This window comes from Gadus macrocephalus, chromosome 2, assembly GCF_031168955.1.
Source record: "Gadus macrocephalus chromosome 2, ASM3116895v1".
NCBI classification, from domain to species: domain Eukaryota; kingdom Metazoa; phylum Chordata; class Actinopteri; order Gadiformes; family Gadidae; genus Gadus; species Gadus macrocephalus.
In genome coordinates, this window is record NC_082383.1 from 15,809,040 (window position 1) to 15,832,508 (window position 23,469).

Sequence of the window (23,469 nt, forward strand, 5' to 3'; positions counted from 1 at the left end):
TGTCAACGTAGGCATGATTTTGGCGACTGGGTTGCCTCTCAGATATACGTGTTTCTAACAAGATGATATCATTAAAAGTTACATAAAGTAACAGTTTAATAACACAAACGCAGGAAGCACGTGAGCTGCTAGTTTAGCGAAAGCAACCTGACGTCGTTGAAACATGCGAGCGAGCCGATCAACTCCTAATAACTATAAAACTAAAGATCAGACACAATCACTGACTGAAGATTATGCAATTAAAAAGTATATCTCTCGCTAGAAATGTTATTAGAAACACGTTTAACGGTGAATCGGTCCTAAAATATTGCATTTCCCATTCAGATAATAAAGATTAATAAAGATCATACACATTCACTGACTGAAGATTATGTAAGGAAAATGTACATTTCTCGCTAGAAATGTCATTAGAAACGCGTTTAATGGTGTATCTGTCCTAAAATATTGCATTTCCCATTCAGATAATAAAGATTAATATAAGCTACGCAGTGTTCCGGAGCCGCGGGGGATTCTGGGAATTGGGGTTCTCAGTTGACAAATGGGGCTTTTGTTAACTTGTTTTGTTGTTAGGATTAAGTGGGGTTAATGGGTTCGGGATGTTATGTGGTTGTGTTTTGTTCTATTAACATTGTTCGTGTGTTCATTATTGTCGACACCGTCACCGAGAGTGACGTGACCATCGTTTCGCGCAGCTGTTCCGTGTTGAAGTCTCGTTCAATAAAAACCAACTCTCGTTGTCGAGCGTGCCCCCCCCCTACAAACGTGTCTCCCCCCCCCTCAACAAACGTGTCCCTTTAAGGTGCTATTGCTAACCTATAAAGCCTTGCATGGACTATCTCCATTGTACCTGAAGGACCTGATCATTCCTTATAGTCCTTCTCTGTCTCTCCGGTCTTCGGGAGCCGGCCTTCTTTCATTGCCGAAGGTTAAAAAGAAATCGGCTGGACAGAGAGCGTTTGCCTATCGAGCCCCCTTTTTATGGAATAGGCTGCCATCAGCGATCAGGGAAGCTGACTCTGTGGAGCTATTCAAAGGGAAGCTCAAAACGCACCTCTACAATCTTGCATTTGGAGTGTGAAAACAACAGATGCGTAGTGAAGACTACTCTGTTTGCTTGTGCTTTTCTTATTACATTATACATTCCCACTATGTACTTTTCCGTTCTAATTCACTATTCTGTCAGTTGTAGCGTGCTGCGGGTGCTGGACTGGATGCCTGGACTCTCCTCATGGATAACCGGCCAGAACCCCATCACCTTTTTAAATATGATGTACATGTATTTACCTGTATGCCAATTGTGGCACCCATTGCACTCCTGACCATCCCTGGAAGAAGGGATCCCCTACACTGCGTTTCTTCTCAAGATTTCTTCCTTGCTGATTCAAGGGAGTTTTTTCTTGCCCGTGTGGGGGCATGGGTAAAGGGGGGTGTCACAAATATTTGGCCTGTTAAGCCCTTTGAGACTGTAATGGTGATTAAGGGCTATACAAATAAAATTGAATTGAATTGAATTGAATGTTGTACTTTTATCCCCAATAACACAGCTCCGGATGGGTTGCTGGCATAATTACAATCCCTCAGGTTAGAATTGGCAGAGAACTCCGGCATTAATGACCCTTTCACAGGATGGATGGAGAATGGGAGGTGGGAAGGCATGATCCAGTAAGTGCCCGTCGCGGGAATAAATGCAGAGACCGTGTTAATTGTCACTGGCTGCCGTTGTATTCCCTGCGCACGAGGGCTACTGCATCTGCTGATCACCACAGCAGTGAGCGCTACAGAAGCGCCAAGTGCCATTCAGGCTTACATGGGGATCAGATATGATCCGATGAAAGTGAACGATACATCACCTGAGGGGCCCGACCCTATCCAGCTGTAATATGTAGAATAGTCAACACCTATACTATTCTAGTAATATCGCCTGTATATAAGATAATCAATATCCCGGATTTACTTGAATGACAAATTTTAAAACAACCATACCAGACTATGTTTGTTATTGTGTAGTGTTGCTTGGTTGCGAGTGCAACCCGTTATTTCTGAATCGCTGCATTGATAATGGTACTGTTGATCTTCTTTGAGACAGTTGTTTACAGGCCACCTGTTGCTGACACGACGACGACGGAGAACCTGTTTGGAGGCTCCCATGATGTAGGAGTAACCTCTCTGAGCTGAGCCCTTGACAAGGAGGGACGAGTCTTGGGTTCATGAATTACAGGCCCGACGGCGACAGAAAAAACAATGGCTACGATAATAACATCGCCCAAAACCACCCACATGAAACAGCGCACCAATACACGAAGATCACCTGAACCCTCCAAATCCATGCTAGCCTATCAATCATTTTGAAATTTTAAAATTGTATTATGACCACCAATTTTTACTTTACTTTTGCACATGTTGAAAATTGTATGACCTTGTAGCACATAACCAAAAGTATTAGCTCAGGATTTCTATGGATAGTTTTGTTTGTGTGCTGTTTGACCATATGATTGTATGATAACAAGATATATGTTCATTGTTGTATTGTTAAACAATGACCTGTATTTCCAATGAGACCCACAATGTGAATACCGTTTCAGTATTATGGGGACGCGTAGTGGTTTTTCTCTATTCGATAGAGTTGTTCCCACACGGTTGATGGTGTTGATGATTGATCCTACTTTGACTATGTTTTCGGTGTGGTAAATGGTGTTTATGATTTAAAATATTATTGTATGGTCATCTGAGATGACCAAGGAGGGATTGTTACGTATTTACACAAATACACAAGCTGTATTTCCCTCACTTAACCACTAGGGAGTAGGACCATACATATAAGCCGTAAATACTATACATAGCCACAAGGGGAGCAAGACCTTACTGAAGGCTGCAATAAATACTTTAGCCACAGAAGGCAGCACCACAGACCAGGCGAGAAAGCCGAGGGTTACCTCACATCGGCTCCTCCCACTACTTCCGGACCGCGCTGTTCAGACCATAACAGCCTACAGATCGAGCATGTCTTCAGAATCTTCTTGGCAGCTATTAGACATACATGGGTTAATGTTTTTGATCAGCTAGGAGACACTCGCACGTGCTAAGATACATCTTCAATCTCTCTTTGCTTCAGAGTATCAGTTTACCATACCGAAAATACTTTATACTAAATAAAGTCTCTTTAAAGCTATTCCTTTGGATTCGATCACTTTCCTTGAAGAACTACGTAATACCATAGATCGATAAAAATGACCCCGGTCAGTGTTGATAAAGATAATGAGAAAACTGTGTTTAATACACTATACAAAACCACTCAAGAGCCGATGGTGGTGTTTAGATACGATGTTGGTGACACGGTTAGAATTTCAAAAGTCAGAGCTACATTTCGAAAAGGATATGAGCAGACATTTACAGATGAATATTTTGTAATATCACAGCGCATAGCAAGGTGTCCTCCAGTCTACAAGCTGCAAGACTATGCAGGCGCCCCTGTCCAGGGAACATTTTATGAGAAAGAGCTACAAAAAGTTATAGTGTCTAAAAACAAGGTGTATAAAATAGAAAAGATTATAGATAGAAAAAGGGCGGGGTCGCAGGATCTACTATATGTCAAATGGTTGGGATGGCCGGATGCATTCAATTCATGGGTTCCTGAAAAGACACTAGTCGACGCGTAAAGAGACATACAACCCAGTATAGCCAGAGTGTACGATGGATAAGGAGGTGTCTGGGGGTTTCTGTGTGACTCTGGCGAGTAATGCATCGGTAGGGATCTACCCGCAAAATAAGATATGGAATTTTAGAACTAAATTAGCAAAAGCTATACACACCAAGCAGCCCTATGAAGTAGGCCTAATTGAAGCTCAGTACCCATGCAGCTGGCATAGCTTTCCTACCGAGGACGCTACGATAACCGTTACCAATGGTAAAACGGGTCATATGACATCATGTCTATTAGTTGGCGGGCTTTATGATAGTATCGGTTCGTTATTACTACAAATCAACAAGACTTTGGCCAAATATGCTACCAGCGGTAGCATTATACTACATCATGAAGGTATCAGAAACCGCATATATGTAGAAGGAGACGATCACCTAGCTATCGTCTTAAGAGGAAAACTGGCTGCTATGCTGGGTTTCAATGCAGGGGTCAAGCAACCAGCCCATAAGTCGAATGCTGCATACGCCCCCCACCCCACCGACATTCACGGAGGTTGTTACAACATGTTTATATATAGCGACATTGTCGACCATCAGTTGGTAGGAGATAGTTATGTCCCCCTGCTAAGGAGTATTAATATAACCGACACTAGCAGGAGACACTGCATTCACATGTTCGACAAGCCGCATTACGTACACGTTTCCCGAGACCCCCTTGGAGATATTGAAATCGATCTAAAGTCTGACCAGAATACACATATAAAATTCACATACGGTAAAGTGATACTCAAGCTGCATTTTAGACCTGTAAAACAGCAGAATTCATAGCTCTATCTATAGGGATGAGAGGGTATAGAACGCCTTACGACGAGAACAAATATGTTCAGTATTATTTAAACCAAGCAGGGAGTGGGTTGCCTGGATATGAGGGTAGCAGTACACAATATGGCGCTGGCATCGGAGGGATGTTCCGCAGCCTCTTTAGAATGGCTATTCCGTTATTTAGGCGAGGGGTTAGCATAGCAAAGCCTCATCTGAAGACTGCTGCTAGACATATTATAGGCGACGTTATGACCAACATAGCCCATGCTGCATCTACGCCCAAACAGCAGGGGTCAGGCATGAGGGTATATGCCAGAATAGCAACAAAGTATCCTCCTATAGGTTGTGGGCGTACCCGTGCACCGGCACGACATCGTAAACAGAATAAAAGATTGGCATCTACCAAAAAAAGAGCCAAACCTAAAAGGATCAGGAAGGTGTCAAACCGTTGTTTTAGAGGGGCTGCTAACGATATATTCATTTAGACTAGAATAACAGGGGCTGAATAACAATGGCGTTGCTACATAGCATGTCCGATGAATGCATCAAGAGCGAACTGGACCTCTTCTCACTGCCGATGACGCAGACTTCGATAGAAAAAAGTACATATATTGAAATACCCCCGCTATCGGCGCTAACAGATGGTGGACCCATAGAGTTCTTTGTATCGGCCAGTAGCGAAGACTATATAGATCTAAACAATACGTATTTACACCTGCGGGCCAAGATTACTAATCCTGATGGAACAGACTTGGCTCCGGCGGCCGCCGTGGGACTGATTAACTATCCAGGATGCACGTTATTCTCCCAAGTAGATATTACTCTGGGTGATAGGCTTATCACCCAGTCGTCAAACACCTATCCGTACAGAGGCATAATAGAATGCTTACTAAACTATGGAAACGGAACATTAGACACCCAATTTGGCTGTGGTCTATTCCAGAAAGACACACACGGTCATATGGACGAGATTCTTCCTGGAGGCCTCAATCTAGGCTTAACGACTAGGAGTGAATATACGGGTCGAAGTCGTATAGTTGAGCTGATATCCCCTACACACGTCGATATGTTTTTTCAGGAGAAACTGTTGATTAACGGAGTTGATCTCCGCATGAGATTCATTAGAGCAAAAAATTATTTCTGTCTCATGTCCGATGGTGCTGTGGAATACTGTGTCTCTATAGTGTCTGCAAATGTTTTCATTAAAAAGGTATCGATAGCACCAGGCGTTAAGCTGGCACATGCCCGTGCGTTAAACCAAGCTAACGTTAAATACCCCGTTGATAGGGTGTGTCTAAAGAATGTATCCATAGCTGCCGGCAGCAGAATATGCACACAGGATAATCTATTTCTAGGACAAATACCCAAGATGGTTATTATAGGTTTTGTGAATAACGAAGCATTCACAGGGAGTTATGATAGGAATCCTTTCAGATTCCAGCATTTCGGCATTGATTTTTTATACCTATACTGCGACGGTCACGCCTATCCGGCTAAACCCTTTCAACCTGACTTTAGAAACGGTCTGTATACCCGAGAATATTTTCAGCTCATTCAGGCTACAGGTCGTCAGCTCAAAGATAGAGAAATAGCCATTAATCATAAGGAATTTGGGGATGGGTATGCATTATTTTGTTTCAACCTTGAGGCAGATGAGGGCTGTGGACAACATGTATCGCTAGTCAGAACAGGGAATGTGTGGCTAGAAGCACGATTCTGAGCAGCTTTGAACGATTCTGAACCCAATTGACCCTGAACGCGTGACACATCGAATATCGGCTCGTTGCATGGTGAAAGAATACCCTCGAGACCATAGGGCCTATAAGAATCGGGCATAGTGATACAAGACTACCGATGGCCAAGTAATGGATGTGTAATGGAGACACCTATGTCTTAAAGGGGGGGTTAGAGTCCCCTTCTTTGTTTAGGTATTAAATAATTTCGGTGGTAAGGGGGTTAGAGTCCCCAACTATGTCTTAAGGGGGTTAGGGTCCCTCGGGTGGGATTAGAGTCCCCACCTATGTCTTAAGGGGGGTTAGAGTCCCCTTCTTTGTTTGGGTATTAAATAATTCTATGTGGTAAGGGGGTTAGAGTCCCCAACTATGTCTTAAGGGGGTTAGGGTCCCTCGGGTGGGATTAGAGTCCCCACCTATGTCTTAAGGGGGGTTAGAGTCCCCTTCTTTGTTTGTGTATTAAATAATTCTATGTGGTAAGAAGGTTAGAGTCCTTTATCAGGGTTAGAGTCCCTTTGCAGAGGAAACGGTGCCTAGGGCATGAGTGACACACAGAGAGAATAAGATAAACTAGGCTCGTTGCGTGGTGAAAGAACACCCTCGAGGCCTAAGGCTCGCCGCCCTTGATAAGTGAATCTGAGGCGCCCGAAGAAGCACAACGATTTCTTGGCCATACATTCATTGCATATGCGGGGACTGACGGACAGACACCTGAACTGACGCAGACTAGGGATAGCAGAGACCTCTCACCCCCACCTTCACGACCAGAGAGCAAGTGCGTGTGTACGGAGTCGAGAACGAGAGTCGGCGTGGGTGGAAGAATAGGAGAGCATGGGTCAAAGAGAGAGACAGAGAGACAGAGAGACAGTGTGTATGCGCGTGAGAGTGAGAGAAAGGCTGTGAGCGACTCCGTGTGTGCGCGTGTACGCAAGAGGTGATGTTTCTGTGTGTGTAAGAGGCTGTGAGAGACAGAATGAAAAGACTGTTGATATGTTTCTGTGTGCATCTGCGAGAGACAGAATGAAAAGTCTGTTGTTATGTTTCTGTGTGCATCTGCGAGAGACAGAATGAGAGGTCCGTTGATATGTTTCTGTGTGCATCTGTGGGAGACAGAATGAAAAGTCCGTTGTTATGTTTCTGTGTGCGTCTGTGAGAGACAGAACGAAAGGTCTGTTGATATGTTTCTGTGTGCGTCTGCGGGAGACAGAATGAGAGAAGTCTGTTGATATGTCTCTGTGTGTGCGTTTAGAGGAGACAGAGTGAGAAAGGTCTGTTTAGGTGTGTGTGTGAGAAGGAGCGAGAGAGATAGACAAGGAGAGCTAAAGTCGGAGGACGATCGAGAGGGACCATTTTCCCTCTAGACAGTTGGAGGTAGCGATAGAGTGCGTGTTTTTCTAACAATGAACGGTTGTTTCAGGACCACGAGAAGGGACTCTGTATGGTTTTCAGGCCCAGAGTGTAATCCCCTTTCCCATATGTGTAGTCCTCCCATTTGAGGTCCCCGTCCACCATATTTGAAGTCCTCTACTCCACATCATGTTGTAGTTCCCCTCCCTAGAATTGTATGGAAGTTAAAACCTGTGAGGGTGTTTTGGTTCGGCCTGACGAGGCCTGTACCAATTTCGGTGGTCAGCTTCGTAGTTTTGTGTATATAGAAATTTGGAAAGGGGGAGCAGTATTAAGTTATATATCCGGGAATTAATCCAGATATATAGTGCTTATATCTAAGCACTTTGAGATTCTTGAATATAAAGTGCATTATAAATAAAATGTATTATTATTATTATTATATATATAATAAAGTGAAAAGTTATTTGTGAATGAAGGGACAGAAGGATCTTTTTGTGTGTGAGAGATAGTTATTAGGCCTTGTTCCATGATGGAGAGTTGAGGATGTTGCATTCCAGGCTTATCTGTTAACGGTCCTAGCTGCTGCTTGACCCTAAGGGGAGTGAGGAAGGGTGAGAGAGAGAGAACACATTTCCCCCCCCCCATTTGTCGAGCTACACCATTCAGGCAGTACAGAGACACACACTAACACACAGTACAGAGAAAGGATATAGAGTGTGTTCAACTGAAAGCGTGTGGTGGCCATACACCATAAAATACCACATATCCAAGGAATGCAGGTAGAGCTCTGTTGAGTTTTCAGGCTTTGATAAATTTGTAGTTCCCTGTCTGCCATGTTTGAAGTTCCTTGTAGTCTCTGTCCATAGGTTTCACCTGAACAACCCCTCTGCTGGCCGAGAAAAGGAACTACCCATGGTTTCTCTCACACCCAGCCCCCAGAGCACGCTCGCTTTCAAGGCGTTATGGCCGCACCCAACGTGGGAGAGAGACACAGAGAGAGAGAGAGAAGCCACATTCCACCCTTATCTGTTGTCTTGCACCAAACAGCACCCCGTACTGAGGAGGGAGAGAGAGCGTGTTCTCCCGAAGGAGGGAGAGAGTCACAGGGAGACACGCAGCGGATATTCACATTATGGCTAATTTGTTTTTCTTTAAGTTTAGTTTTAGTTTTGTTTTTTATTCAGGATGATGAACATCCTGACACAGTTACCATTCAGGATGAAGAACATCAAAGTTCATGAGGAGGTTATAAGGACAATAACGTTGATACTTTAATAGGACAACAGTGATGATAATCTAATGCAATTGGACTAAAGAAGGTGTTGCTATTAACTAAGTGATTCATATTATTTTCACACAGGAAAGAATAATTGAATAAATATGGATATGATAAAGAAGGAGAATAATAATAAAATAAAATAAAATAAAGTAATCTTGATAAACTGTACAAGTAGGACTACACCTATTAAAATATGGGGTGTATCTCTTTGGTCAAGGATGACAGGTGGATTGAAGCCACATCTGCTGGGAAGGGGTCCTACATGCTATGTTGTCAATTTGGATTCGGAAGTAGTGGGTTTACCTTTCAAATGCCACTACTGCTGCTGCAATAATTTTAACTCTGATAAATTACCTTTTGTTTTATAGTTTCCCTGATGTGTATCCAATACGCACACACTTGGCTGCATAGAACAGATGGGGCTGAAGACTCTGTCTGTTAGGGAGCTGCGGGTGCAGGCAGGCAGGTAGGACCCAAACGCAGACGGTTTCTCGAAAACTGCACTTTATTCAAGCCTAAGCGCTGAGGCACAAGAATCAGGGAACTCGGGAGACAACTCGGAACTTGGGAGGGAACAAGGAACACGGAACACGCAAGACTAACCACCAACACTAACCACAGCAAACCACGATAAACCACAATGACAGCACAAGGAACAAAGGAAAGACGAGGGCTTAAATAACAAACACAACGAGGAACAGCTGAGACACATTAGGGGAGGGAACAGTAATCAACACAGGAGGGAAACACAGGGAGACACCCACACCCTGACAGTACCCCCCCGTTAAGGGTCGACTCCCAGGCGACCCACGACAAGCAAAAAAACAAAGAAAGTCAAACCCAAAACGGGTGGGTGGAGGGGCGCCAGGAGGGGGGAATCAAAAAAAAAAAAATGGACTGGGGCAGAGCCGAGGGACGTCAGGCGGGCGGCCAGAAAACTGCCCCAGGGCATGGCAGGGAGCCTCAGGCGGACGGCCTGAGGGGCAAGCAGAGGCAGAGTGACGGCGGAACCCTTCAGGAGGCCGGCGGCAAGGACGATGAGGGCTCAGTCGCTCAGGAGACCTGCAGTGGCACAGAACCCCCTCAGAAGGCCGGCAGCGGTGAAGGCGGAACCCTTCAGGAGGCCGGCGAAGGCGAGGTAAAGGGCGGGTCCCCTCCAGAGGAAGGCCAGGTAGAGGGCGGGTCCCCTCAGGAGGCAGGCCAGGTAGGGGGCGGGTCCCCTCAGGAGGAGGGCCAGGCAGAGGGCGGGTCCCCTCAGGAGGCAGGCCAGGTAGAGGGCGGGTCCCCTCAGGAGGCAGGCCAGGTAGAGGGCGGGTCCCCTCAGGAGGCAGGCCAGGTAGAGGGCGGGTCCCCTCAGGAGGCAGGCCAGGTAGAGGGCGGGTCCCCTCAGGAGGCAGGCCAGGTAGAGGGCGGGTCCCCTCAGGAGGCAGGCCAGGTAGAGGGCGGGTCCCCTCAGGAGGCAGGCCAGGTAGAGGGCGGGTCCCCTCAGGAGGAGGGCCAGGCAGAGGGCGGGTCCCCTCAGGAGGAGGGCCAGGCAGAGGGCGGGACAACTCGGAACTTGGGAGGGAACAAGGAACACGGAACACGCAAGACTAACCACCAACACTAACCACAGCAAACCACGATAAACCACAATGACAGCACAAGGAACAAAGGAAAGACGAGGGCTTAAATAACAAACACAACGAGGAACAGCTGAGACACATTAGGGGAGGGAACAGTAATCAACACAGGAGGGAAACACAGGGAGACACCCACACCCTGACACTGTCTCCATCCCTCCACTTTGCGATCTATACCACCATATAGGTGGGGATTGATTGTATCCCAGGTATGGCATCCTGCAGCGAGCCAGTATGGAAGGCTGGTTAGCCAACGACGGGTAAGATCCCACCTTGACACCCGGGACGACCTAAGGCAGGCACAGTCACGATTACTTGGCAGAGTCGCTGTGGACACTGGCTTACTTGATCATGAAGTCACGAGCTGCAACAATCATAGGAAGTGCCGGGTGGGGTGTAGGGTGGAGGAGGAACAGGAGTCAGATATGTCAGCTCTGGCAGCAGAGGTGGTCTTGGAACGGGGCATGTCGCGTTTTATTTTATTTTACCTTTGTGGTATAGAAGGCCACTAACGCATGTACGTTTTTCGGTTTAGTGCATGACTTTGGAACAGCGTGGTCTCCGGCGGCTGATGGTAAACCCACCCATATTGGGCTTTGGTTTTGGACATACTGTTTTCGATTTCCCTTCCCAAAAGATTGGTTTTAGTTTGCTGATGGTTAAGGTTAGACGTTTCGACGTTGGTTGCACCAACGGCGTTCTTAGATTTGCTTATCATTTAATGTGCATGGTTTTGACCATTGCCCAAGGGGGGAGGTATTGAGGAGAATTAAAAAAAAAAAATAATATATATATATATATATAAAAAAAATAATATAATAATAATAATAATAATAATAATAATTAGAAAACAAGGTTTTTCTTCACCATACTTGCAAACAATGATTGACATCCAGCTAAATGAGTGTGAAACACAGTGTTCAACAGATGGGTGGAAGCAGTCCCATCAAAAAACCCAAGTGCGGCTACAGTAATCAAGTTTCGGACTAGAGAAGTCATGACTAGGTTTGGAATTCCGTCAGAAATAAGCTCAGACGGAGCGTTTATTCAGAGAACACTCAAACATGTGATTCAACATTTGCATGTCAAATAAAGACTAGATTACGCCCCAATCCTCAACCACAAGGTATGGTGGAAAGAGTGAATGGGACGCTCAAGACAAAAAATTAACAACATTTGTGCAAGCACTAAATTGAACTAATGCACTACGACTGACACTAATGAGTTATCGCATGAAAACTAACAGAACGACGCATCTAACCCCGCATGAAATGCTTAAGGGTCGACCCATGCATTCACCTAACATTCAAGGGTCCCAAAAGGGACTTCCATTAGAGTAATTAGAAATAGAATTAAGGAAAATATGTTTGAACATCTAACTGTTGTACATAAGTTTGTAATTCCAGCAAGAGAAACACGAAGTTCCAGGGCCAGAGGAGGAGCCAGATGCAGACACGCCCGGAGCTGACCAACCACCCAAGGATGATGCAATCAGATTTCGCACCGGATGGGTCGGTGGCCAGGGTGCTGGCAGGGTTACAGTCCCTCAGATTAGATTTGGCAGAGAGCTCCGGCATTAATGACCCCTTCACAGGATGGATGGAGAGCCCAATGAGCGATGGGCGCTACAGGTGCAGCAGGTGCCATCCAAGCTTACCTGGGGATCGAGTATACACCGGAGAGTTTGGACGCGGGACCGCCAGAGGGGCCCGACCTGATCCGGCTGGAGAACATGGTGGGCTGCCCCATTCCCGTCCCCGCCAACGGCACCACCCCCCTCCCACCTGATGCACCCACGTCGCCCGGACCAGGGATCTGCGTTCCGGTACCAGGGGCTGCGGCCCGTTCCCTTAAGGCTTAAGGGCGCCCCTGGCTGTATTCGCTTCTGTACGCTTCACTGTTTTTAGCCGCTCCCATATCTATGCCCGCGTCTACGCAACCGACGCCGGGAACATAAATGTTGTTGTTTATATCGCTGTCCCACTAGATGGAGCTCGGGGATACACACGGGCGAGATTCCAGGGGCCTTGATTGCCCGTTTATCAGATGAGGTCCTGAGCGCAGTTGAATAAAAGGGTCTAACGCTCAGGTGGCGCCTTGCGACCACCTGCCCGTGATGACGCTCAGGACTATTCCGTGGTTTCAGTTGTTCCCGTGCCCCGGGCCTACCCTGAATACCCCATGCGTGTGATTGCTTATTGTTACACGACCAGTTAACTCCTCCTCACATCCTTAGTGTGTGGTCATCTAGGGATGGGTTGAGGGGGATTGCCATTCGTTGTTTACCTCATATCTTTCTGATATTATTATTATTATTTAGGGACACGTTTCAGGGTTGCATTTCTTTCCTGTGATTGTTATTGTGTAGTGTTTGTGTGATTGTTGCATTTTTGTTTATATCGTTATTGATTACTGGTAGTTTTATTGTTGCATTTTGTTGTTGTTGTTATGGTTTGGTGTTGGTTTTGTTGTGTCTCATCTGCTGCCAGTATTGTTGGTATTGTCTGCTCGCGATGTAAGGCCGGGGTGGATGCCACCCCCTAGGTGGGGTGTGTATGGCATACCCATGTCTGAAGCATGGGTAGCGTTTCTCCCACGTGGTTCCCCATACGCCCGGTCCAGCGAGTTGTTTTAGTCCCATGCTCATGGTTGTTTGTTTTTATGATCATTTTGCCTTCTTTCTGTTATTTCTAATGGTGTTATAATGGTAGTCCCGCGCTGGAGTCCTATCCCTCGTACCCCTAATGAGTAAAAGTCGTCTTGCGACGACTTGAGGGGGATATGTTGGGAAAAATAACCTGCTGAGTACATCACATGTACATTATAAATATAGCTAACTCCTACCCTAGCCTGATGAGCACATCACATGGACACATTATAATATAGTCAACTCTTGCTCTAACCCAACAACACAAACATGATAATATATAGTCAGGTCAAGGCCGGAGCTGAAGGCCCCATCTCCCAGGCAGGCAGATGGTGGACACTCAGACAATGCACCAGTATCATCTCCAGAACGGGAGAGCCACATTAATTTATCACACAGGAGACATTTTGAGAGCTCTTCCCCGTTAGGAGGAACCAAGAGATACCTCTGCCCACACCAGGGGCCTGAGAGCCGCATTAAATTAGCACACACGAGACACTTCGGGGGACACTCCCCCGCTTTAATTTATCACACCGGAGACACGAGGAACTCTCCCCGTTAGGAGAAGACCCAGGGCCTGGGAGCTAAGGTGCAGCAAAAACACACAGAACCGCACACACCTCAAACGCACACACCTCATCGAGAGGAGGATACAGCATAAGACTGCATCACACAGGGACTCATCTTCTTCTGAAGCAGACCTTCCACGGAGGCGAAGCTCCGGACGAACCATCAGCGCTGATTAGGGACTTAGACATATTCGATTTCTCACGCTTTATGACTCTGTATAACCGTTGCCACTTTACTTAATAAATCCAAGGTCCTCGTGCCGATAGACTTTATTACCTCTCCGTCTCATTTTATCTGGTCCAGTAGCTAGACAGACCGTTTTTCCCCACACATACGATATTCGTTATTCATCATTAATGCATGATGCATAAAAAGTATATACAGATACATTATGATACATATACATTTAACATGTGATTTGAATTTCTTGTATCACAATATGAATACCCCCAAAATACAGAAATGATTAAAATAAAAAGATGAAAGAAGAGAGCATGGATCATTTGAAAACAATAAAAAACAAAATAGTTAATAACATACCGGAAAGCGTGGTGAATTTCCGTATGATTTGATTTTCTTAACACAATATGCATACCACCTCAAAAATACAAAATGAATAAAATAAAAAGATAAAAAAACAATATGTAAAAAGAAGAAGAAAAACATGGATCATTTGAAAACAATATGTAAAAAGAAGAAGAAAAACATGGATCATTTGAAAACAATATGTAAAAAGAAGAAAAACATGGATCATTTGAAAACAATATGTAAAAAGAAGAAGAAAAACATGGATCATTTGAAAACAATAAACAAAATGGTTAATAGCCGTAAGGAAGCGTGGTGTAGTCGGGGAAGACCCTGCGTTTGTTGTAAACCACCTTAAGCCGTTTAACCACAGTAGCGTCTTTAAGCAGAAGCTTATTCTTATCCCGCTGGATGGTATCTACCGTGGTGGTGATGTCGAGGGTTTGAGGCCGATGGTTGACAAAATCATATAATAGACATTTCAGTGTCTGCTGGGTGACCACTTTAGCATTTGCTGCATTTAAAGTCACCCCTTTGCTTTTGACTACAGACTTGTGGTGACGTGTGTGGTAAGCATAGCTTTTAGGACCTGTTGAGACATATTCGCTAATGTAATCCTCCTGCTCGGTACCATACAGATCACCATCATTTATCTCGTCGGTCAAGTCGCCCAGATAAGGGCCTAAAGGGGGTACCCAATCACCCTCCTTAGAAACAAAAATGATGCTGTCTGTGTCACAATAGAGGACACGCTCCTGTAGTTTGTCTAGAAGATCGTAGACCATGAGCCTGGCATGGGCGGTAGTCACAGCCCCCACAATCACGTTGACATCCCGAGCCCTTTCGAGACGGGCATCTATGTGTTTCCATTATACAAGGGCCACATCATCAGAAACAAAGCAAAAGTGACTAATGTGATAGCTGAACATGAGCTGAGTGAACCTTTCAGGTTCAGAAATTAGCTCACAAGTGGGTAGGTCTGGGCGTAGCGAAAAGCGACCCCACTGGCTGTTTAGAATCAACTTGTTGCAATTACGCATGGCTTTGTTAACGCACATGTTGTCGTGATCCAACTGTATGCCTTCCTTTGCCAGGTAGTTTTGCACATACACCTGCTGTTTCTCCTCAGTATCCACTGTGCTGGGGTATCCTGAAGCCTCCTGTTTACGCTTGAGAAACGTTTTGACATACCCTTTAAACAGAGTCGTCGACTGGTTGTTGTAGTGCCATACCTCATGCATCTCGATTATCTCATAACCCATTTCAACCGCTTTTTGTAACTCAAAAGTCACCCATGTACCTGTCAGAGCCCTTTCATCGTTGCCGTGATGACATGCGTCTGTCTGATTGAGCTCATTGGCACATGTACCACAGAGGGGGAACATCAGCTTCCCATGACATCTGTAAGGGAGCACAGGATGGTAAAGACCTCTGGGGGGCAACACAGTGCATTTGACGATGCCGAAATACTCCTCCAAAGGACCAAAATTCCTAAAAATTATCTGGGGATGCCCTACAGGATAAGGACAGCGAGCCTGTACTGTGGGGTAGAGAGAGGTAAAGTCATAGTAGCGTATTTTCTCACTGGGCTCGGCCTTGTGGTACATTTTGATGGCATTGGTGCGACCCCCATAGAGAGAGTCGCGAGGATCAATCCTAGGTTGTATCTTCAGAGTAGCCATGAATGCCTGCACTGCAGCATTGGTCTTTTTCTGTCTGTGCCACTCACACTCCCGCATGACCACGACTCTTAAACCATGATCTCTTTTGAGGGCCGTGACTTTGAGGTGAAACTGCAACCACAATTCGCCATAGGCCTTTTTGATGACAGGGTTCTGATGACCCGCGTTGTAGCATTGTTCACGCCCATGATAAAAGCATCCTGCAAATTCATAGGCTGTGTTTACAGACGGAGCATATCCGTCTAGGAAGAATGGTCCATATTTAGCCTCCCCGTGGTTGAGAGCGTGCCGAATCTCCAGGTTATTGGAGTGGGATAGATATTCAAGCCACTGGATGGATGCACATGAGAACGACTTTTGCTTTTTCTGATAGACCCTCTCATAGGTCAATGCCAGGACGTTTTTTTGCAAGAACGACTTTTTGAAGGTGGCCATGCACGCCGAAGCCAGAGTGGCATAGGCAAAGGGGTCTATAGTGGCACACTCTATGAAATTCTCCCTGTAGATCCCACACGCCGTGTACAGGATCCTCACATCGTTGACGCAGTAATTGCGCAGCTGTTTCTGAAGGTAACATTTTTTGTGTCGTACAGATCTGTACCATATCGCAAAATCTGTCTTTTGATCGCTAGTCATGGAATCATAACCATAATATGAGATCTCAGGGTAGGCACCGACATAAGACTCGTTGGCCCGTGTGTTGAATTTATGAGGAAAATTACCTTTCACCATATCGTCAAAATCCAACGCATCCGGTGCATTAGTGTCGTGGAAATATCAATCATAACTATAAATATACAATCACATACAAATTATATTAACCTTGTTTTTATAATTATTACATTAGAAGAAACTGTATACATTCTCCCTGTAACTTAAAACAAATTCCTTCCTCTCCTAAACTGAGAGAGGTTAAGTTAATTCGTATTCAGGTTCCCACTGGAGCTAGTAAGTCTGGTTTTGTGACCAGGCCAATCGACTGACTCCTTTGTCAGTCGATGTAAACTCGTTTAGAGCCAAACCTGTAGACATGTCCAATACCCACCCATTGTATTACAAATTTACTTGGCCTAAGGTCACTCCCACTCCCTACCCACAATGGAAACGTTCCCTATAAGAATGTTGTTCACCTATTGTTTCATTGAATGTGTTCTTGGTAACTTTGCTGCCAGTACTTTTCCCATGATCATGCCTTAAGATTAAATCAAATATTTCGCTGTCCGACGTGTCCGTGAGAGAACTTTCTCTTCATCAATTAGCCAGTCGCACGGGCAAAAAGCTAAATGAGTCTACCCATCTCTGTTTGTAGGCCTCATCGCACATCAAAACGACTCTGCTTCCCTTCATGACTAAAAAGGGTTTAATACCCTGCTGGGTCATGTAATCCAGGACGAGATAGTTGTCAAAGCCCGATGCATTGTGCGCAATGAATGTAAACAACTTATACTCCCCTGTTCTGTAGCGTTTCACAAACTTTCCCACACAATCTACACCGCTAGCATGCCATTCCGTGCCGTCAGACGTCTTAGCGGCCACAAAGTTTGGTTTGTGACGACCATTATGAACGAAATCATAATATATGTAATTATCAGGTGGACCGTCATCATCATCATCGTCATCTGATGGTGGGGCCGTCGTATAACGGTTACCCTGACCCTTGCGACTGCCCTTGCGCTTGCGCTTCTTTGGGCGGTCGTGCGGCTGGATATAACAATCATGCATTCCGTCACTGGGTTTTGATTCCCCAAAGTGATGACACTTTGTCAAGCTGCATACATGACCATTATCGTCACCCCCCTTACCCTTCCCCTTCTTCTTCTCATCCAACACATGCTGCGGTATGATATACTGTCTACAACAACGATTGCAGTATTTGAGCTTTTCACATGGTACCATGTTATGTATGTCAGAATGTTTCTTGTGTGTGTCGTAGCAGACCTGCGAGCGGCATATACGACTGCAGTCCTTGCACTTTATCGTACGACCTGCTAGTCTATCACACACTGTCAGACACACATTGCAACGGACCGGGCATTTGTGGAATAGAATGCCCTCATGGGCATTGTAACAATATTCACACATATCGCGTACCAAAGAAAGCCGTCCTGTTCTCTATGCAATGGTTATCATGGAGGTACAACCATATTGTTTTAGGATGTTGGTCCGTATGCGTCTGGAACATCTCCAGCTTCTTGAATGCATCATTATGATGAAATATCAGGATTTTAACATCTAGATGTCTCTCAAATTTGGAAACATCCGAGAAACCCACAGAGTGATCTGGGCCAAACCCCAGCTCCCTGTGTAATTTGTGAGCCGCCTCCAAATTAGTCTCTTCGGACGCTGTGTCGCCCACGGTTACCCCCTCCTGCAGAAAATGTGTCATGCATAGTGAGAAACACAAATTGTCATGAGTGTTACTCGGGGTGTAGAGACTTAATTTCTTCTTGTATATGATTTCATCATAGGGAATGTTTTTTAACTTCAAACGCGCCCCACCCCGTTTGTTATGGACCCCTGTGACCACCAGCTCTAACACATCATCCGTCAGACCTGTGTCGTTACTCTGTATGACTTGGCTAATATGGTCCATAAACAAATCCGCATTGTAATCGTCACCTGATACGAGCACAGCCTGTACATCAGCGGCCAATGAAGGTCCTCTCAGCACAACGTTTAAGACACTACCGACGGCTGTACTTTGTGAGCAGTTTGTTATGACACCCGACAGCCTCTCCCTGATCAAATCAGGGACCTCTTGTAAATTTACAAGGGATATACTTTTCAGATCAATGGACTGTCTAACCTCAAAACCGTTAAAGTGGGGAAATAATCGAGTATGCATCTAGTCATTATCTTCCCCCGTCACAGTAGGCGCAGGTGTACCATCATCACCACCACCGTCACCACAGCCATCACCATCAACATCATCACCACCAACATCAACACCACAGCCATCGCCATCAACATCAACACCACCGCCATCGCCATCAACATCACCACCACCGCCACCCCCCACACCACTGCCACCGTCCTGTATATTCGACTCTATAGGGTCACCAATCCTACCCCCTGCCGCAGCCAGGGGGTCCTGAAAACCCACACCAACCCCTTCATCACGTTGCGACACGTGCAATACATCTATCTGCGATGCTATGTCTAGACTCTCTTGTGCACTAGCCAGCCACCCCCCGACAGTTTTAAGTACATCTCTGGTGTTTGCCACCGCATACAACACATCCCTTGTGTCTAAATCTCCTGGAGCCTCTAGCCCCCCACACCCCTCCACGTCATCTACCCCTGGCTTGTTCGAAACATTTATCCTAGCCGCCTTGTCTAGAGCATCTGACATACTATGCCCCCACGCATCAGCTGCAATTAACACACGCCTAGTTCTATCTATGTCAACACATAATTCCCGCATGTCTAAACCACCTTCTGCACACATGCCCCCACCCCCCACACGTCCTACAGCCGGCAAATGAGACGTATCGCCGGTTGCATCATACCTCATTGCCATCTCTTCAAGATCTAAATCCATAATGCTATCCCCACTATCAGATCTACGCCGTCTCTTGGGATTACCGTCTACAGATTTGAATTTCCTTTTTCTAGGGCTAATGGCTTTATGCATAGTGTTCAGCTATAGTTTTTATGCCAATAGATAAAATAAAAAATAAAAAAAATGGTCAGGTATTAAAAGAAAAAAAGTTTTATTACGTGCAGTTTAAAAACAAAAGATACCCTCTCCACAAAAACAAAAAAAAACACAAATCAAATACTAACGATTCATCGTAAGCTTTTCCAGAGTATCATTCATTACAGTCATCTTGGCACTCATGGCCTGGTAGGCCCTGACGTTATCCCGCCCCGTAGATTCAATTAGCCAAAATTTCTGAGCGGTTCTCGCTGCCCTTGGACCCTCCTGGGCTCTGGATCTCTCTATAGCCAGAGTGTTAACACGCACAGCTGCCTCGATGTCCAGATGCTTACGCTGTTGGGATTCAATAGCAAGACCATTACGCACTATCTCTGCGTTCTGGGATTCAATAGCAAGACCATTACGCACTATCGCGGCCTTCTGGGATTCAAAAGCCAGACGATCACGCACTATCTCGGCCTTGATGGCGCTGAGTGCCTGCTTCGTCTGCTCTTCGATATCCTGAAATCTGCAGTCAATACGTTTACCAGCCAACGAACCCAGTTTACACTGACGACCGATGGTTATGGAATTTACATCAGCAGCCTTAGTTACCACGGTTAATTTATCAACACATTCTTTACAACAGTTAATACAACGCCCACCCGAAATGTGTTCATCAACAACCGCTGAGCCGACTGGTAGCAGCGTCGGCACTGCCTTATGGGCGTTGGGACTCACAATGCACGGAGGGTCGTGGATAGGGTCTTGAATGGTGTGTAGCGCTCCAGAGGCTGGGTCTGCAGGTTGGTGGTGGTGTACAGGTTCTGCACTGGTGGTACCCCCTATGGACGTAGCTGGAGGGTCTATCCAATGAGCTGGAGTGAAGTCGATCTGTTCCAACAGCGATGAGGCCCACGACGGGAGGTCGTCAAGACCCTCAAGATCCTCAGCGGTCAGTTCTGGTAGTGGTGCACACTGGGGGTCTCCAAGGACTGTTTGTAATCGAAAAAGAAATCAACATAATCAGTATCACGCTCCTCCTGGTCATTACACTCTATAGAATATATACTTTTTCTTTAATTTCCTACCATGCTGTATGGTCCCATCCGGCTGCACTGTGACGGTCTCTGTAGGCGGCTCAGACACAAGCACATCCACCGTCTCGATCACTTGCTGTTTGGACTCAGACCATACACCCCCTTGCTGTGCGATTTCAGGGTTTATGACTGCCTGGAGAACCAAGTAAAAATTCTCTGGAGTTAAAGCACTATGAGCGGCGTCCTTGCGAGCCTTTTTATAAGGAATTTGTGGATGATCCGTGGCCAGTGGGGAGCAGGGTAGCGCTAATCCTCGGCTTTTTGAGATTTTTCTTTGATAAGCGGCTTGCACCAGGGGTCCGCTGTTTCACACTATCCACGGTAGGTACTATACGTGAATCAATAAACAAAATACAAAAGTATTTATGGGTTAGGTATGGTTGTTCTTTTTTTTTTTAAATGCAAAATAAATAGATGTAATACACGTATACTAATAGCAGGCGTATTAATAACTTAGCATAACTACAACTGGCACCCACATTGGTCCGATTGCCGAGTATCGTTCTTTGATTATTTAACCGAATATCATGCGAACCTGTTACACATCAGGAAAATACGATTTAACGATTGTTCTACATGAATATACTATAACAATTAATAATAATAATGATAGGGAGAGAGAGTGAGATGGAACTATATATTATACGCTGCTATAAAAAAAACAACAACATACGTGCACGTGGATCCAGCTGCTGTTTCACAGTCTCACTGCCGGCCCCATAAATCACTGTGGAGATACTATGCTTCAGTCAGATATGTACAGCGGATACACATAGCCATAGTCATGATAAAATCATAATATAATACACTCATATGAATACTTACAGTCAGTCGGCATAGTAGTGCAGGTTGGAACGCTGTTTTTTTTTTCAGCCGCTACGACGCGTTTACTATCTTAGAATAGTGTGTCTGACGTTCGGGTCAGAGGTTGTGCTCATTCATACATCGGGGTAGATATGTATGCATGATAGGCGCTCATCAGCATACCCTTCACACCTATCCCTCGGTGTCATGGCATCCTGACCAATAGGCACTGGTACCACGCATACGTAGGTAACGATGGCCTACACCCACTCATCACACCTTAGACAGACTATCTACCGCGCTGTTAAGTAAAGTTAATCCAACTATCTTTTAATGAATGAAATTAATAGAATATCTGATAATAGTATCATGATAACTCCTAATAAGTCGTATATGTGAACCACCGGCCGTATCTTCACGCAGATAGCCCTATGGACCGATGGTGAACCCTCCTTTTAACCGTGAGATATATATATATATATATATATATATATATATATATATATATCATATCACTATACGGTTGATTACGGGCTTGTTTTCCGTATCCCCATCACTATGATACAATGACCACTATATAAATGTATCAAGAGGATTCGTATAATATTAGGATAGATAAAGCATTATTACAGCACACACACACACACACACACACACACACACACACACACACACACACACGCACACACACACACACACACACACACACCCTCGCGAGAAAACACACCCCTTGATTATACAGATCCCTCACCCCAGCGCCCCCTACAGGTTCAACACAGGCATTATACAAGTCATACAATGCAGGAGGGTTTTATGGTTTATGACCATCATAAAACCCCGCCTCCCTGCCCCTCCCCCCAACCGGAAGTTGCTGTTTTCATAAACCAGACCAGGTAGTGGCTAATATATACTACTGCCCCATGGGAGTGCTGAATGCTGTCTTGTGCTTGTCATGCTCTGCCACCTCCACCTGCCAGTAACCAGATGTGAGGTCAAGTGTGGAGAAGTACTTTGCTTGGCCCAGAGCTTCCAGAGCCTCCTCTATTCTGGGCAAGGGGAATGCATCTCTCGTGCTGTAGGAGTTTAGCTTCCTGTAGTCTACGCACAACCTTAGTGACCCATCTTTCTTAGTGACAATCAATACTGGGGAAGCATATGGACTCTCACTAGGCCTGATGACTCCTGTTGCCTCCATCTCCGTCAACAGTTTCCTCACATCTTGCCACTGTGCAGGCGGAATCTTGCGGTATGTCAGTCGAAAAGGCTTAGGGTCAACCAGGGGTATGTTATGTTGCACTGTTTTTGTGTGGCCATAGTCCAGAGGATGCTGGAAGAAAACACCTACATTCCTCTACACTAGCTGGTTAAGGAGGAAGCGCTGGTGTTCATTTTCGACAGTTGCTTCACTTACGTCCACCTTACAATTTGCCACTACTTGGTACAGACTCAGGCATGCCTCCTTACTACCATTGCTGTGACAGCTACTCTGCTTGTCATCTGAAAATTCCACACAACCAGGAATGCATTTGCCAGATGTGTGTGTGGCCTTATCACAATAGCATGCTGGGACAGGTTCATCAGCCTGACAGGGCACAGCCTCTCTTTTCATCAGCACAGACTTTAGCAACCAGGAGATTCTGGGGAAGCTGTAGGGAGGAGTTGCCTTCAATCAGGGCAGTATACGTCTTTCGCCGTGGGCCAGCTTTTATCTCACACCTTAAGTCTCTTTCTTTCCCTGCATGAATCCGTATCTTACGCCCAGTATACACAGCAGGGCCCACCATGTCATCCGCTGCACCATAGTCAGTGCTGTCAATCGCCACTAGAGCGGTGTACCACTCTGGGTGGCTTTCCTTAGCCCTATGAAGAAACTGCTGGCTGTAGGCTGCTCTGAGGTGCCTCCTGGAGGCACGGATGACATTTGTTCCCATGAGCAAAGGAACAGAGGAGCGGTACTCAGAATCAGGGACAAAAAAGGCGGGCACAGTCTTGAACTCTTTCCCCAGTGCTTTCAAATTAATGTGCAGGACACCATAGTACAGCACACTCTGACCTG

The 23,469-nt window shown here is 45.6% G+C and overlaps 2 long non-coding RNA genes across 2 annotated transcripts in view; one reads left to right on the top strand and one right to left on the bottom strand.

Annotated features, from left to right (window-relative positions):
- Window positions 1–2,101, bottom strand: part of LOC132473268 (uncharacterized) — a 38,587-nt gene extending 36,486 nt beyond the window's left edge. The window contains exon 1 of the long non-coding RNA XR_009529302.1: window positions 1,851–2,101. This is a non-coding gene — a long non-coding RNA (uncharacterized LOC132473268). The remainder of the gene's footprint in view (window positions 1–1,850) is intronic.
- Window positions 1–2,708, top strand: part of LOC132473265 (uncharacterized) — a 39,554-nt gene extending 36,846 nt beyond the window's left edge. The window contains exon 2 of the long non-coding RNA XR_009529300.1: window positions 2,097–2,708. This is a non-coding gene — a long non-coding RNA (uncharacterized LOC132473265). The remainder of the gene's footprint in view (window positions 1–2,096) is intronic.
- The last annotated feature ends 20,761 nt before the right edge of the window (window positions 2,709–23,469 follow it).